The sequence below is a fragment of the Theropithecus gelada genome, chromosome 4 (genome assembly GCF_003255815.1).
Source record: "Theropithecus gelada isolate Dixy chromosome 4, Tgel_1.0, whole genome shotgun sequence".
Taxonomy (NCBI): Eukaryota; Metazoa; Chordata; class Mammalia; order Primates; family Cercopithecidae; genus Theropithecus; species Theropithecus gelada.
This window is the reverse complement of record NC_037671.1, coordinates 55365633-55380643: the sequence shown is the minus strand read 5'-3', so window position 1 is coordinate 55380643 and position 15011 is coordinate 55365633. Positions and strand designations below refer to the sequence as shown.

General features: G+C 44.4%; 1 pseudogene; it reads left to right on the top strand.

Annotated features, from left to right (window-relative positions):
- Positions 1–13880: 13880 nt before the first annotated feature.
- LOC112623344 lies at positions 13881–14361 on the top strand (annotated as a pseudogene).
- The last annotated feature ends 650 nt before the right edge of the window (positions 14362–15011 follow it).

The following is a 15011-nucleotide window of genomic DNA, read 5'->3' as shown; positions in this document are numbered from 1 at the left end:
CTGGGACTACAGGCGCGTGCCACCATGCCCGGCTAATTTTTGTATTTTTAGTAGAGAAAATACAATGTTCAGTTTAATGAGCTCAGAGAACATATTTTAAGTCTTAAGAAAACAAACTTATTTTTTAGTAGAGAAAATACTATGTTGGCCAGGCTGGTCTTGAAACCTTGACCTCGTGATCCACCTGCCTCAGCCTCCCAAAGTGCTGGGATTGCAGGCATGAGCCACTGCACCTGGCCTTCACGTTAGTCTTAAAGGTGTGCATATGTAGGTCTGCACATGTAAGCCTGAAACACCATAGCAAACTTTCACAAAAATATATGAGTATAGATTTTTAAGATATTATTATAAGAAATCTTGAAAATCATTATATAAGTGATAGCAATTTATTGGATGAAATTAAACTATTTTATGATAGTCCCTGTGATAATGGCAATATACCATATGCAACCCAATTATAATGATTGACATAAAATTCATGATTCATTTCCACACTGAAGGGTTGCTTTAAGAATTTTAATGACAATTGCAATTGCTACTGCCTCTGCAGAGCAGTTTCTCTAAATGGAAACTTGAAAAAATGAAAAGAAAAACTAAGATTCAAGAAAGGTAATCTAATTAGGTATTACTGTCAATAGAACACAAATTATGTGAAAATACTGATTATAACAATATAATTATAATTTTCCTGAAATGAAAGCAAGAAACATTAATTTTATGGATAAATATATAATGCATGAATTGTATATGTCTTTATTATACATTCACACATGTCAGCCCATTAACAGAACACCCACAGTCGTGTAATAATGAAGTCCAATTATTTCTTCTAGTTTTTGCCAACTTTCAGTCAAATAAAAACCATAAATTTCACTTTCCCCCCATTTTCTTGCTATGAACGTATATTTGCCAAAGTACAAAGATGGAAGAAAGTTTATTTAAATATTAGACATTTGCCGGGCGTGGTGGCTAATGCCTGTAATCTCAGCATTTTGGGAGGCTGAAGTGAGAGGATTGTCTCTCACCAGGAGGTCCAGGCGTGATTGCGCCACTGCACTCCAGCCTGGGTGACAGAGCAAGAGCCTGTCTCAAAAGAAACAAAATTAGACAGTTGTTGTGTAGGTCTCCATTCACACTTCACCCTCTGCAACTCTGCAATGTTAGGGTTAATCTGACCCTATGGTTCAAGGTCTCCATCTATAACATGTGGACACATCTGCACTTAATGGGCATTTTCTTGACTTAGAATCTTTCTTTGTCCTTTGGCTGCATGATACCTTCCTTGCCCATGTAGAAAGAGGGCTAACATGTCTAGTCTTCCAAGGTCACCAAAGGGAGGTTTTTCTACAACAACCATTGCATAGGAATTTACGCAGCAGTTCATGATTTACTTTATAGAACACATCCCCCGAACTAGATGCATTTAACAGCCTTGGGCCATTAGTGTTTGAACCTTAGGAGGAATTTTACAGGTCTGCCCTCACTTGCAAAAATGCAGTGCTCTTGTTGATCACCTAGGTCCTAAATTTATGAATGAATAGGCTCATCAGGCCAGATGCACAGAAGCAAACTTGCACAGCCTCTCCTAGCTGTCCATTTTGCTTTTTTCTCCTTTAGAATATTCTTAAACCACCTTACACTCATTCCTACAGAATCCATTGCCTTTGTTTCTCACCATGTGTCATACTAAAATTCTAATCCTGCTGGTAAGAAAGTTTAGTCCTCAGAGCTCAGGGGCTCCATGTGTCATGTCTGCCCCCAAGGTTTACATGAGTAAGCCTCTGCCTCGCGGGCTATGTAAGATGTAGGTAGTGCGCATGGTGGAGGCTTGCTCCCGTAGGAACTGTGCAGGCATTCACTATGGAGGCGCTGACATGCAGCTCTGCGCTCTCAGCTAGGGTTGGAGATAAGGTGCCATCCACTCTCCTAGCCTAGCCCCACTTCTGATCCTCCCTGAGGGGACATTCTTTCCTAATTCATCCAGCCGGAGATGCACCTTTTCTAATTCTCATAAAGGCTGGAAGTGGCAGTACTTGCATCCAAGTCTCTCCACCATCCTCGTTTCCTCCCTCCTCTACAAATCAGGGGTCAGGAGGACAGACAGTGAAGCTAGATGAAGTGAAACAACCATGTAAGATAATAGGTTCCAAGCTGTTTATATTGCAAGCAAGCATATCACCTGCTCAGGTGAATTGCCTTTTGAAACCTGTGCTTCTATAATAAATGGAAAACAACTGGAGTGCAAGCCCTGAACAAATTAGACTTGAGCTCTTCTGACTGGGAGCCTGCCCCGGCCAAGTTACAGATGAGTATGCAAACCAGCTGGACGCTCTTGGTGGCTCCCAGCCAGGCCGGTGGCTCCCAGCCAGGCAAGCAGCTCCAGCAAAAGGCCCCTTACAAGGTTCCCTCGGTGTTTGTGTCTTTGCAGCCTCAAAGACTCTCTCCAGGCTTGCAGGCTCCCCATGTTTGGTGTGTTATGACGCTTGCCTATTCTTTCAGTCTACACCAGTGGTTCCCAACTGGGGTGATTTTTGTCTCCTCCCCCTGGGGACATTTGACAAGGCCTGGAGACATTTTTTGTTGTCACATCCTGGGGAAGGGTGCTATTGCATCAGATGGGAGGAGTCCAGGGATGCTGCTAACCTGCCTACAATGCACGGGACACCCACACAACAAAAAATCACATGGTTCACAGTGTCAATAGGAACAGGACTGAGAAATTCTTATTGTACCCCCTCTGCCTGGATCTTTTTACTTGCATGTGATTCTTACTCTTTTATTGACCCTTGGACTAATACTTCACCACCCTTTGTCCCAAGCCTAATTCTCACCTGGATGTAGATGTCATGTTCCTTTTCATTCCACATCCTGAAGCCACTAAGCAAAGGAAAGGGTGCCTTCACCTCACCAGGTTCCTATACATTCTTCAAACACTGGAGCTCTGCAATTATTTCAGGCCATTCTCTGGCTCTTCCTACCACCTCCACACCTGAAAGTCAAGCAGTGACTTTCCTGCAGATCCTACAGATGCCTGTAGGATCAATCTGGTTAATGCTGATATGTTCTTGGTTTTTAAATAGTATGATTTTAGACTTTCAGTTCTATTGGTGAAGGTACAATATATAATAGAAGGAAACTCCAACAATCCCCTACTAAACCTTTGCCCTTTGCTCGGTCTCTTAAAGATTCACGTGCTTCCAGCTCTTAACTAGTGTTGTCCTACTTTTGCTTGTGTTGTAATTTATCTCCTTTCTTGTTTTTTTTTTTTTTTCTTTTCTTTTCTCATATAAACCTTCTCTACCTCTTTGTACTGCTTGTCTCACATACTATTAAGCCTAATTTGAATTTTTTTGTTATAGTCTTTAGTTTCCCAACACTGTCTATACTTCTTTAAACAATAGATTTCACCTGCATGGTAGGCAGAATACCCATGAATCCCAAGAGGTCCCTGTCCTAATTCCTAGAACTTGTAGATATGTGACTTTATATGGCAAAGGGGACTTTGCAGATGTGATGAGATAGGGGATTATCCTGAATCATTTGGGTGAGCGCAATAGAAAGCATGAGCCCTTAAAAAGGGGAGAACCCGGCCAGGTGCAGTGGCTCACACCTGTGCTCCCAGCACTTTGGGAGGCCAAGGCGGGCGGATCACATGAGGTCAGGAGTTCAAGACCAGCCTGGCCAACATGGTGAAACCCCAAGAGTCCGTCTCCAGTGTTTGAGACAGGGTTTCACTCTGTCGCCCAACAGAAGTGCATATATCCTCTATCTCCCATTACCAAAGATTGATTCAGACATCCCTTCTTGATCTTTCTAGGAGCTGTGAAGTTGCAGAATTTTGGTGTGTTGGGATGCAACCTGGTGCTTACTTACAGATCTTGTTTTGCAAGTAAAAACAGGAAACTGTGGCCGGGCGCGGTAGATCACGCCTGTGATCTCAGCACTTTGGGAGGCCAAGGAGGGGCAGATCACCTGAGGTCAGGAATTCAAGACCAGCCTGGCCAACATGGCAAAATCCCATCTCTACTAAAAATACAAAAATTAGCTAGGTGTGGTGGCCCACACCTGTAATCACGGCTAGTCTGGAAGCTGAGATAGGAGCATCACTTGAACCCGGGAGGCAGAGGTTGCAGTGAGCTGAGATCACACCACTGCCCTCCAGCCTGAGCGACTCTGTCTCAGAAAAAAAAAAAGAAGAAGAAGAAGAAGAACAGGAGACTCTAGGGAGGCCACCAGGTCTGTCAAGGTTGCATGGTTCTCAGGTGGCAGGCTGGCACCACGCCCCCCGCCCTGACTCACACACTGTTCCTATTTTCATTTCCTTCCCCTTAAAAAAGTAGAACTATCTCATTGATGTAAGAAGAACATACTTGGCTTTTTTTTCTCATAAGGAGTCTTTAAAAACACACTGATAGTTGACACTGTATATATCAAGGTTTTCTGGCAAAAATTTCCATGGAAGGTAGTTCCGGGAGATGCTCCAGAAAACTTTTTAAAAAGCTTCTGCGGTCAAATAAGCTTGGAAAATGCAGCATGCTTATTCCTGCCTTGGAATGTCATCACATACATAAACTTAACAAAACTTCTCAGACGTCTGTAGCAAAGAAGTCCTAATTCAGAGTTTTCCCTTTTCACATAACACCCATTAGCAGGAGGCAAGAAATGCTAGTATAGAAGTGGTTTCGTGTCTTTTCTCTGTCCCTTTCACTTGCCGTGTGGCTGGTTTAGCACTGTAGGTGGCTCTGGCCTGAGGACGCGAGGTGACCCTTTGGGAGTCAAGCAGGTGAGTGCATCCCAGAGCCCCAGAGCCCTGATGAGGTGAAGTCATTTCACCAGCCTAGGACAGCTTCTAGTCTTCTTGGGAATGTGAGAAAAACAAACTGTTACTTGCTTAAGCTCTTATAGCTGAGTTTCTGTTCCATGCAGCCATTTTCCTAATCAAAATAATGTTTCAATGTTTATTCCTGAGTATCACATAATTTTGCTCTGTAGGTGTCGTCTTGGCTTTATGAATGGTAATTACTGGCTGGGCGCGGTGGCTGAGGCGAGTGGATCACTTGAGGTCAGGAGTTCGAGACCAGCCTGGCCAACATGGTGAAACCCTGTCTTTACTAAAAATACAAAAAAAAAATTAGCCAGGTGTGGTGGTGCATGCCTGTAATCCCAGCTACTTTGGAGGGTGAGGCAGGCGAATCACCTGAACCCAGGAGGCGGAAGTGGCAGTGAGCCAAGATAGCGCCATTGCACTCCAACCTGGGCAACAAGAGTGAAACTCTGTCTCAAAAAAAAGAAAAAGAAAAGAAAAGAAGAGAAGAGAAAAGGAAAGGAAAGGAAAGGAAAGGAAAGGAAAGGAAAGGAAAGGAAAGGAAAGGAAAGGAAAGGAAAGGAAAGGAAAGGAAAGGAGAAAAGGAAGGAAGGAAGGAAGGAAGGAAGGAAGGAAGGAAGGAAGGAAAGAGAGAGAGAGAAAGAGAGAAAGAAAGAAAGAAAGAAAGAAAGAAAGAAAGAAAGAAAGAAAGAAAGAAAGAAAGAAAGAAAGAAAAGAAAGAGAGAAAGAAAGGCAATTACTGGGTAGGGGCTAAGAAGTTTACAAAGCAGGCCAGCAACAGCATCAAGTCACTCAAGTCAGTGGTTCTCAATGTGACCCCCAGACCAGCAGCCCCAGCACCACCTGGGAACATATTAGAAATGCACATCCTCAGACCTCACCCTAGATCTGCCGAACCTGAAACTCCAGGGGTGGGGCCAAGCAACTTGTGTTTTGGCAGACCCTCCCGGTGCTCCTTATATACTAACATTTTAGAATCATTTTAGAACTTACTTTAGAACTAACATTTTAGAACTTAGTTACATATTCGACCTCAATGAATTTGTAAACCCAAGCAAGGAAAAACACTTTGAATGAAATAGTTGAGTTTGAACAGCAAGACTCATGCCCACACCTAACAACAGAGAACAGGCTCTTTGAGAAAAGGTGTCTGGCTTTGCCTTGGCAATTCAAACTGAGATAGAAGTACTATAAAAGGACCGGGCATCGTGGCTCACGCCTGTAATCCCAGCACTTTGGGAGGCCGAGGCAGGTGGATTACAAGGTCAGGAGTTCAAGACCAGCCTGACCAATATGGCGAAACCATGTCTGTACTAAAAATACAAAAATTAGCCGGGTGTGGTGTTGCGGGCCTGTAGTCCCAGCTACTCAGGAGGCTGAGGCAGGAGAATCACTTGAACCCGGGAGGCAGAGGTTGCAGTGACCAGAAGGAGCAACTCTGTCTCAAAAAATAAATAAATAAATAAATAATAAAAAATAAAAAGAAGTACTATAAAGGTAACAGTGACAGAAATGGAAGCTACCACCACTTAAAGAGTGTGGTTAATTGTGGTTCATGTCAAGGTACCAAGAGGCTAGTGCTACAATTTTCTTTTCGCTTCACTTCGCTTTGCTTTGCTTTAAGATGGAGTCTCACTCTGCCACCCAGGCTGGAGTGCAGTGGCGTGATCTCAGCTCACTACAACTTTTGCCACCTGGACTCAAGCAATTCTCCTGCCTCAGTCTCCTGAGTAGCTGAGATTACAGGCATGTGCCACCACGCCTGGCTAATTTTTGTATTTTTAGTAGAGACAGGGTTTCACTATGTTGCCCAGGCAGGAGTCTTGAACTCCTGACCTGAAGTGATCTGCCCACCGTGGTCTCCCAAAGTGCTGGGATTACACGCATGAGCCACTGCGCCCAGCCAGTATTGCAATTTTCATAGGAGGCTTTCACTTTACCTTTTCTTAATAACATACTGTTCCCTTGCCTCCAGCTTGGTTCACAGGGCAATTAGAGTATATAGATAGAATTTGTAAAAATCTCAGCAATTTAAGAATCTGCAAAAGTGCATATGAGTGAAGACGAGGTAAGAGTGCGATTAGAAATGCTCAGTGTGACTGGAAATGTTATGAGCATGCTTCATTCTCACTCTCCACTTGAGATCTCCAAACTCACTCTATTCCATCCCACGGTATCTGCTTTCTCCCTTCTATTAAGCAACCAACCATTACCGAACACTCTCGATTTTCCAAGGAAGGTGCTCATATATTTTTGGTGAGTCCCATGAAGCCAGTATTTGTAGCAGACGTCTGCTGTAATGCCAGAAGCAGAAGGGACCTGGTCCTCCTTTCCCCACTCTCCCCACACTGTGGAAGCTTCAGGGCACAGAGGCGATTGAGAGTTGCTCAACAGCAGTGGTGCTGAGCTTTCAGCTCTGGCCACAATATCCGGTGGCCAGTGCAGTTGATGTCGGCACCAGTTTCTCAACCAGACCAACCCTGAGGCTTTGCCCTGCAAGACCTTCTCTGCTCCCCGAGCTCCCTTAGGTTCTGCTAAGCCTGGTTCTACAGCCTTCCCTTCTATTGTGTGAATTGTCCAAAACGGATTCAGTAAATTCCTCTTTTGCCTAAGCAAGCCAGAGTCATTTTCTGTTTGCTTTCAACTTAGAAGTCAGAGTAACATGATATTATCGCCATCTTGTTTAAGTGAAGACACTGACACTTGGAGGTCAAGGAACTTGCCAGATGTGTAGTACCCAGCCTCCAAGATGGCCCCCAGTGATCCTCACCTCTTAGGTATTTATGTCTTTGCATAGTCTCCTCCCGTGTTTAATCAGGACTGGTCTGTGTAGAGTTCAGCAGGGATGGTATGTGACTTCTGAATCGCGACCATAAAGGACATTGCAGCATCTGCCTTGCTCTCTTGGATTGCTTACTCTGGGCAAAGCCAGCACCATGCTGTGAGAATGTATTTACCATGTCTTTTATTTTTGTATTTTTATGCCCCTCCCAGGACTAGCCAGTTTTTAGAAATAGCAAACAACCATGAGGGTGCTTTACAAATGTAAACCAATCAATCCAGAGCCCACAAACTGCCACCTCCTTGGGGCTCTCACCCTCCAGGCCACTATCCACCTGCCCTAATCACCCCAGGAGTAGGAACTAGACAACTAGGGATAGCCTATATGGCCCAGAGCCTGCTGAACTGATTCAAACTATTCAATCCAAAGCCCGATCACCCTCCCTTGCTCATTCCTTCCCACAGAAACCACAATAATAGTTTGTGCCCCTGGCCGGGCGCGGTGGCTCACTCCTGTAATCCCAGCACTTTGGGAGGCCAGGGCGGGCGGATCACGAGGTCAGGAGAATGAGACCATCCTGGCTAACACAGCGAAACCCCATCTCTACTAAAAATAGAAAAATATTAGCTGGGTGTGGTAGCACACATCTGTAGTCCCAGCTACTCGGGAAGCTGAGGCAGGAGAATCGCTTGAACCCGGGAGACAGAGGTTGCAGTGAGCCAAGATCTCACCACTGCACTCTAGCCTGGTGACAGAGCAAGGCTCTGTCTCAAAAAAACAAAAACAAAAACAAAAACAGTTTGTGCCCCTGTTTTCACTCTGCTCCCTCTGCCTCCTGACTGACCTTGGTACTTCCCCATGTGGCCCCATGGTGTGACACACCCCTTCCTCTTGAGATCTGTGAGCATAACAAACTGTCTTTTTATTAGCAGTCATTCCTGATCCGATGGCTTTGCCATACCTAAATATTAATAAAACCTATATATTTTTTTTTTTTTTGAGACAGAGTCTTGCTCTGTCACCCAGGCTGGAGTGCAGTGTCCGGATCTCAGCTCACTGCAAGCTCCGCCTCCCGGGTTTATGCCATTCTCCTGCCTCAGCCTCCAGAGTAGCTGGGACTACAGGCGCCCGCCACCTCGCCTGGCTAGTTTTTTTTTTTTGTATTTTTAGTAGAGACGGGGTTTCACCGTGTTAGCCAGGATGGTCTCGATCTCCTGACCTCGTGACCCGCCAATCTCGGCCTCCCAAAGTGCTGGGATTACAGGCTTGAGCCACCGCGCCCGGCCTAAAACCTATATTTTAAAACAGAGGACACTCAAGTACCATGTGGTGAAGCCCATATAGAGAGGAACTGAGGCCTCCCACCACAGCAAGCCCCCATTGGCCAGCCAAGTGAGTGAGCCTCCTTGGAAGCAGACCCACCAGCCCCAGTTGAACCTTCAGATTATGGCAGCCCTGGCCCACACCCATCTGCAATCTCATGAGAGGAGACACTCTAAGCCAGACTTCCCATTCAAGCTGCTCCAAAATTTGCAGCTTACAGGAACTGAAAGACAATACATGTTTATTGTTATTTTAAGCCACTAAATTTTGAAGTAATTTGTTCCTCAGTAACAGCTTCTAAGTGGAGGAACTGATTCCTCCACTAACCCCATTTGGAGTTTCCTTATTGCCTCTCCAGTGTACCAGCATGAGAAAGAGCAAGATACTTTAGGCTTCTGACTCAAATGGTAAGAAAACAAAAAAAATTGAATTTCACATAACAAGAATTCAAGAAGAAGAGCATCCAGGGTAGATTAACAAAGCAGCCCAGTGATCTCACTCAGGCCCCAAATGATTCTCTTTATTTCTCTGCTCACTCAGCCTGTCAGCTGAGCATTCTCTTTTTCAAAAGATGTTAGCATCATTCCAAGCACCTTATACAGACAGGACAGTGTGAATCTTCCCAGAAACCTCTTAACTGACTTACTCCTTCTGGCCAGAATTGCAGTGTATGGCCATACCTAAGACAATCACTGGTAAGTAAGCTGGGAGAAGGAGTGCAGTGATTGGCTTAGACCAACTACCAGTGGGAGCCCAGTGATTGGCTTAGACTGGCTACCAATGGGAGCACAGTGATTGGTTTAGGCCAATTACCAGGGGGGTGCAGTGATTGGCTTAGATGGATTACCAATGGGAGTGCAGTGATTGGCTTCAACTGATTACCAGTGGGGGCTCAGTGATTGGCTTAGACCAATTACCAGTGGGAGCACAGTGATTGGTTTAGACCAATTATCAATGGGAACACTGTGATTGGCTTCCACCGATTGCCAGTGGGAATGCAGTGATTGGCTTTGCTTAGACCGATTACCAATGGGAGCGCAGTTATTGGTTTAGACCAATTATCAATGGGAGTGCAGCGATTGGCTTCCAATTACCAATGGAAGCCTAACGATCAGTTTTTCTTTGGGGATGAAGTTTGGGAGTTCTTCACTTGATCACATAGGGCTAGGGACACTCTTGAACAAAATCCAGGTTCTGGCAACAAGGAAAACCTATGCACAAGGGTTGGGGTGATGAATGACTTAGGTACATTATCTTCTATATAAACCATCAAGAAGTCAGCTGCACTAGCGAGAAAGGCAATAGAGGCCCAGAGAAGGTGTCAGGAAAGCAGAAGAAAGAGTCGGGGCAGGTAGGTCGGGGCCAGTTGGAGGGCCTTGGGCTTTACACATAGAACGAATCACCTGAATGAGTCACTCCCTAAACCACTGTTCCTTCACCCCATTCTCCCTCCTGAGGATGTGTTATGCACCTGCTCACACATGTGACTGTTCTTTCACATCACCAGTTTGAGTCAGGGTGACATGACCCAGCTGCCTCCAGAAGCCTCCCAGCCAACGGACGCAGAGCAGGCTGTGGGCAAATCAGTCAGGTGGTGGCTGCTGATTAGAATTCATCCGCATTCTCAGGGTGGAGGGCAGCAGGAGATGTGTGCAGCCTCCTCCCCTATGGAGGGGATGCAGGATGCTATTTGTTTAAATGGTGGTTGGTTACACCAGAAACACTTGGCCTCCTTTATCTGGATATAGAATAACCCAGCACAAATAGATCAGTAGTAGTAGTAGTACAACAGCTATAGTAGCCCAACCCTTTTATTTTGTAGATGTAGAAAACCAAGTTCATATTGAAGTGACTTGGCCAGGATCAAAAAGACCAAGCTGGAACTAAGACTGAGTCTTAAGACTCTTGCTTTGATTCTCTCTCATCATACCTTATAGGAAGAGTTTCTATGCTAAATTCTATGCCAGATCTATAATGTCATTTTTCTGAGACACAAAACTGCTTTAGGTAAGTGTTCTAATAGTCCCTCATGTTCATCTGAAATCTACTAATTATGTTTGACATGGAGACTTTTATTTTTAATGTTGTGTAATTAGACTTTCAAGTTCCGCCCTTAAAACTTTTTATCTGTTGTTTACCAAAACAGGCCAAGATTCCAGCTAATAATATGTTCAACCACTTTTGTCATTCCCCAATAAATTATATAGAAAATTGTCAAGAGTAATTCCTGGTCGGGCGTGGTGGCTCATGCCTGTAATCCCAGGACTTTGGGAGGCCAAGGCAGGCGGACCATGAGGTCAGGAGTTCGGGACCAGCCTGACCAATATGGTGATACCCCATCTCTACTAAAAATACAAAAAAAAAAAAAAAATTAGCTGGGCGTGGTGGTGCGCGCCTGCAATCCCAGCTACTCAGGAGGCTGAGGCAGGAGAATCACTTGAACCCGGGAGACAGAGGTTGCAGTGAGCCGAGATTGCGCCATTGCACTCCAGCCTGAGCAACAAAGTGAGACTCTGTCTCAAAAAAAAAAAAAAAAAAAAGTAATTCCTTTCCAGTGATAGCAGAAATCAGAGACTTCAAGTATCCAGTTCAAGTTCACTGGACTCACTACTTCAAAGGCAGTATAATAAGCTCCCTGAGATGATCTTTCTGAAGTAACTCTTTTCTGTCTATCAGCTGACTTGCAGAACTGATTGTGTACTTGACACAGATCCACATGACTTAGTGCAATGGGAGTAGTTCAGCAGTTTTGAATTCTTAGATGATTTTTGCTCTTTGTTTCTTGGTTTGTTTGAAGAGATCAAAAGGGAGCTGTATCGTTGTGTGATAAGTGTGTCTCTATCACTGTTTTCCATAGCTTTCCCTTCCAAGATCCATTATAACTTTGGAAATGTGGTGAAATGTATCTTATAGGACTCTATTAAAAGACTAAATCTGGTAAGGTTTAGTCTAGGGATGTGTGTGTGTGTGTGTGTGTGTGTGTGTGTGTGTGTGTGTGCGCGCATGCGCACATGCCCGCATGTATGCTAGGAGCAGGCAGAGTGGGGAAAGGAAGTGATGTGGGGGTTGCAATTGTAGCAGTTGCAACAAAACAAGGATGTTTAGCACACATCTACAATAAACATGATCTTCATTATTTTTAGTTAGCCACATTATTGTTATACCCAGAAAAATAATTTTAAAAGCTTTCAAAGTTTAAAGAAATGATTCACAGCAGAAAATCAGAATCCAAGTTGGCAGTTTGTTCAGTAACCATCATTACTTCTCCCACTAATTTTCAGGTCACTATCAGTAAAACATTTTTAGTCAAGCAAACAATTTAACAATTATTTGTCCTCATCCACTTTTGCACACAGTTGAATAAGCTAATGTGGGCTGGAAACAAAATTAGAAACAAACTCTGATTAAACCATTCATTCATCAAATGTACATTCAACACTAGGTATCTGACAGGTTTTGTATTATGAGAAAAGAAACAGTAAACAGGAATCTGGGTGCAGTCGCTCACGCCCATAATCCCAGTACTTTGGGAGGCCAAGGTAGGCGAATCACCTGGGTCAGGAGTTCAAGACCGGCCTAACCAACATGGTGAAACCCTATCTCTACTAAAAATACAAAAATTAGCCAGGGTGTGGTGGCACATGCCTGTAACCCCAGTTACTTGGGAGGCTGAGGCAGGAGAATTGCTTGAACCAGGGAGGTGGAGGCTACAGTGAGCTGAGATCGTACCTCTGCACTCCAGCCTGGGCAACAGAGCGAGACTCTGTCTCAACAACAATAACAACAATAAGAAACGGTAAACAGGAAAAGACAAAGGGTTTCCATTCAGTAGAACCCTGTGGTGGAGGCCTGGACAGCATGCATGGGCACACACTGGTGAGGCACCAGTCTTGGTGTGAGCAAGCAGACAGTGCAGGAAAGCTTCCAGGAGGAGGTGACGTCAGAATTAAATGTGGAAGGACAGGTGAAAGTAGACAGACATGGAGGTAAAGGGAACAGGAGAAAGAAAGGCTTGGAGTTGTGAGGAGGGAGCGTGCACGTCAAGGACCTCACGGTTAACATGGGGGGTGGGGTGGTGGGGTCAGCGGGGAGTAAGGGAGTGAGAAGGATGGAGGCAGAGGGTGGGGGGTTCATGCGGGGCTGGGTTGGCTTTGCCAGGAGATGAGACTAAATCCTGATAGCCGCGGGAGCTATTGTAGAAATCATCTCAGGCTGATCAGATTTATTTGGGTTTACTGGAGGAGGGAGGAGGCTGTTTGTACGTATTTATTTAATCTTGTTTGGACAAGCCTTAAGCTTAGTAAAGGACAATACGAGGTCCTTAATATTGAAAGAGCCAACATATACCGTCATACATTATTGCAACATTCTCGTTATTCACGTAGTGCATTCAGATGAATATATTCTCAACAAATATTTCCTTCATTTGTAACATCTAGGCAGAGGTGGGCAAGAGCAGATAAAAGAGATGGCAAACTTTGATGACCTTCTTTATATGCCTCAAGGCCTCACCACTGATATGTCATTGAATATTTCACACTGGCTTCCTCCGACTCTTTTTATCAAGGTCTTAACAATCATTGTGTCAACATGTGACCTTATAAACTGTACACAAGGACCCTTTTTGGGACAACGTGATCATGGGAGAGAAATCTCTCCGTTTGCCTCCCTCTCCCTACCCATCTGTGCTTCTGCCTGAAGTCATCAGCATTTCAGATATTAAAACTGTGTTCTTTAGGTCTTAGCCACCAGTTTTTATTTGCATAAGCCATACCAAGAAAATGAGAAATTCCTTTTGTGGCTTCACTACTTGGAACTTTGAAAAGAATGAACAGTAACATTCTCAGTCAGATTCAGATTTCGTATAAAACCTGCTTTAGAGAACTGAAGGATAAGATATGCTTATTTAAAACTTTTAAATTATCATCCTCTCGATAGAGACAACACCAGGACAAGTGAGAGCCAGACAGAAACTGGGCGACTCTGCCTCACCAAGGAAAAATTACTCAACGTGAGCAAAGGAGATCCTAAGAAGCCAAGAGGCGAAATGTCATCATACGCATTTTTTGTGCAAACTTGTCAGGAGGAGCATAAGAAGAAGCATCCGGATGCTTCAGTCAACTTCTCAGAGTTTTCTAAGAAGTGCCCAGAGAGGTGGAAGACCATGTCTGCTAAAGAGAAAGGAAAATTTGAAGATACAGCAAAGGCGGACAAGGCCCGTAATGAAAGAGAAATGAAAACCTATATCCCTTCTAAAGGGGAGACAAGAAAGAAGTTCAAGGATCCCCAGGCACCCAAGAGGCCCCCTTCAGCCTTTTTTCTGTTCTGTTCTGAGTGTTGCCCAAAACATCCTGGCCTGTCCATTGGTGACGCTGCGAAGAAACCAGGAGAGATGTGGAATGACACCGCTGCAGGTGACAAGCAGCCTTAGGAAAAGAAGGCTGCAAAGCTGAAGGAAAAATGCACAAAGGCTCTTGCTGCATATTGAGCTAAAGGAAAGCCTGATGCAGCAAAAAAGGGAGTTGTCAAGGCTGAAAAAAAGCAAGAAAAAGAGTAGGAAGCTGAGGAAAATGAAGAGGGTGAGGAGAGGGAGATGAAGAGATGAAAATGAAGAAGACAATGATCATTAATAAGTTGGTTCTAGTTTTTTTTTCTTGTCTGTAAAGCATTTAGCCTGCCTGTACACAACTCACTCCCTTTAAAAAAAAAAATGAAACGTAAGGCTGTATAAAATTTGTTTTTAAACCACACAGTGTCTTCTTTTGTATAATTTAACACACTACCGAAATGTGTCTTTAGATAGCCCTGTCCTGGTGGTATTTTTTTTCTTTTTATATTTTGAGATGGAGTCTCCTCTGTCACCCAGGCTGGAGTGCAGTGGCACCATCTTGGCTCACTCCATCCTCTGCCTCCCGGGTTCAAGCGATTCTCCTGCCTTGCCCTCCTGAGTAGCTGGGATTGCAGGCGCATGCCACCACGCCTGGTGGTATTTTCAATAACCACTAACCTTGCCTGGTAAAGTATGGGGGTTGTAAATTGGCATGGAAATTTCAAACAAGTTCTTTTTGGTGCACAGCACAA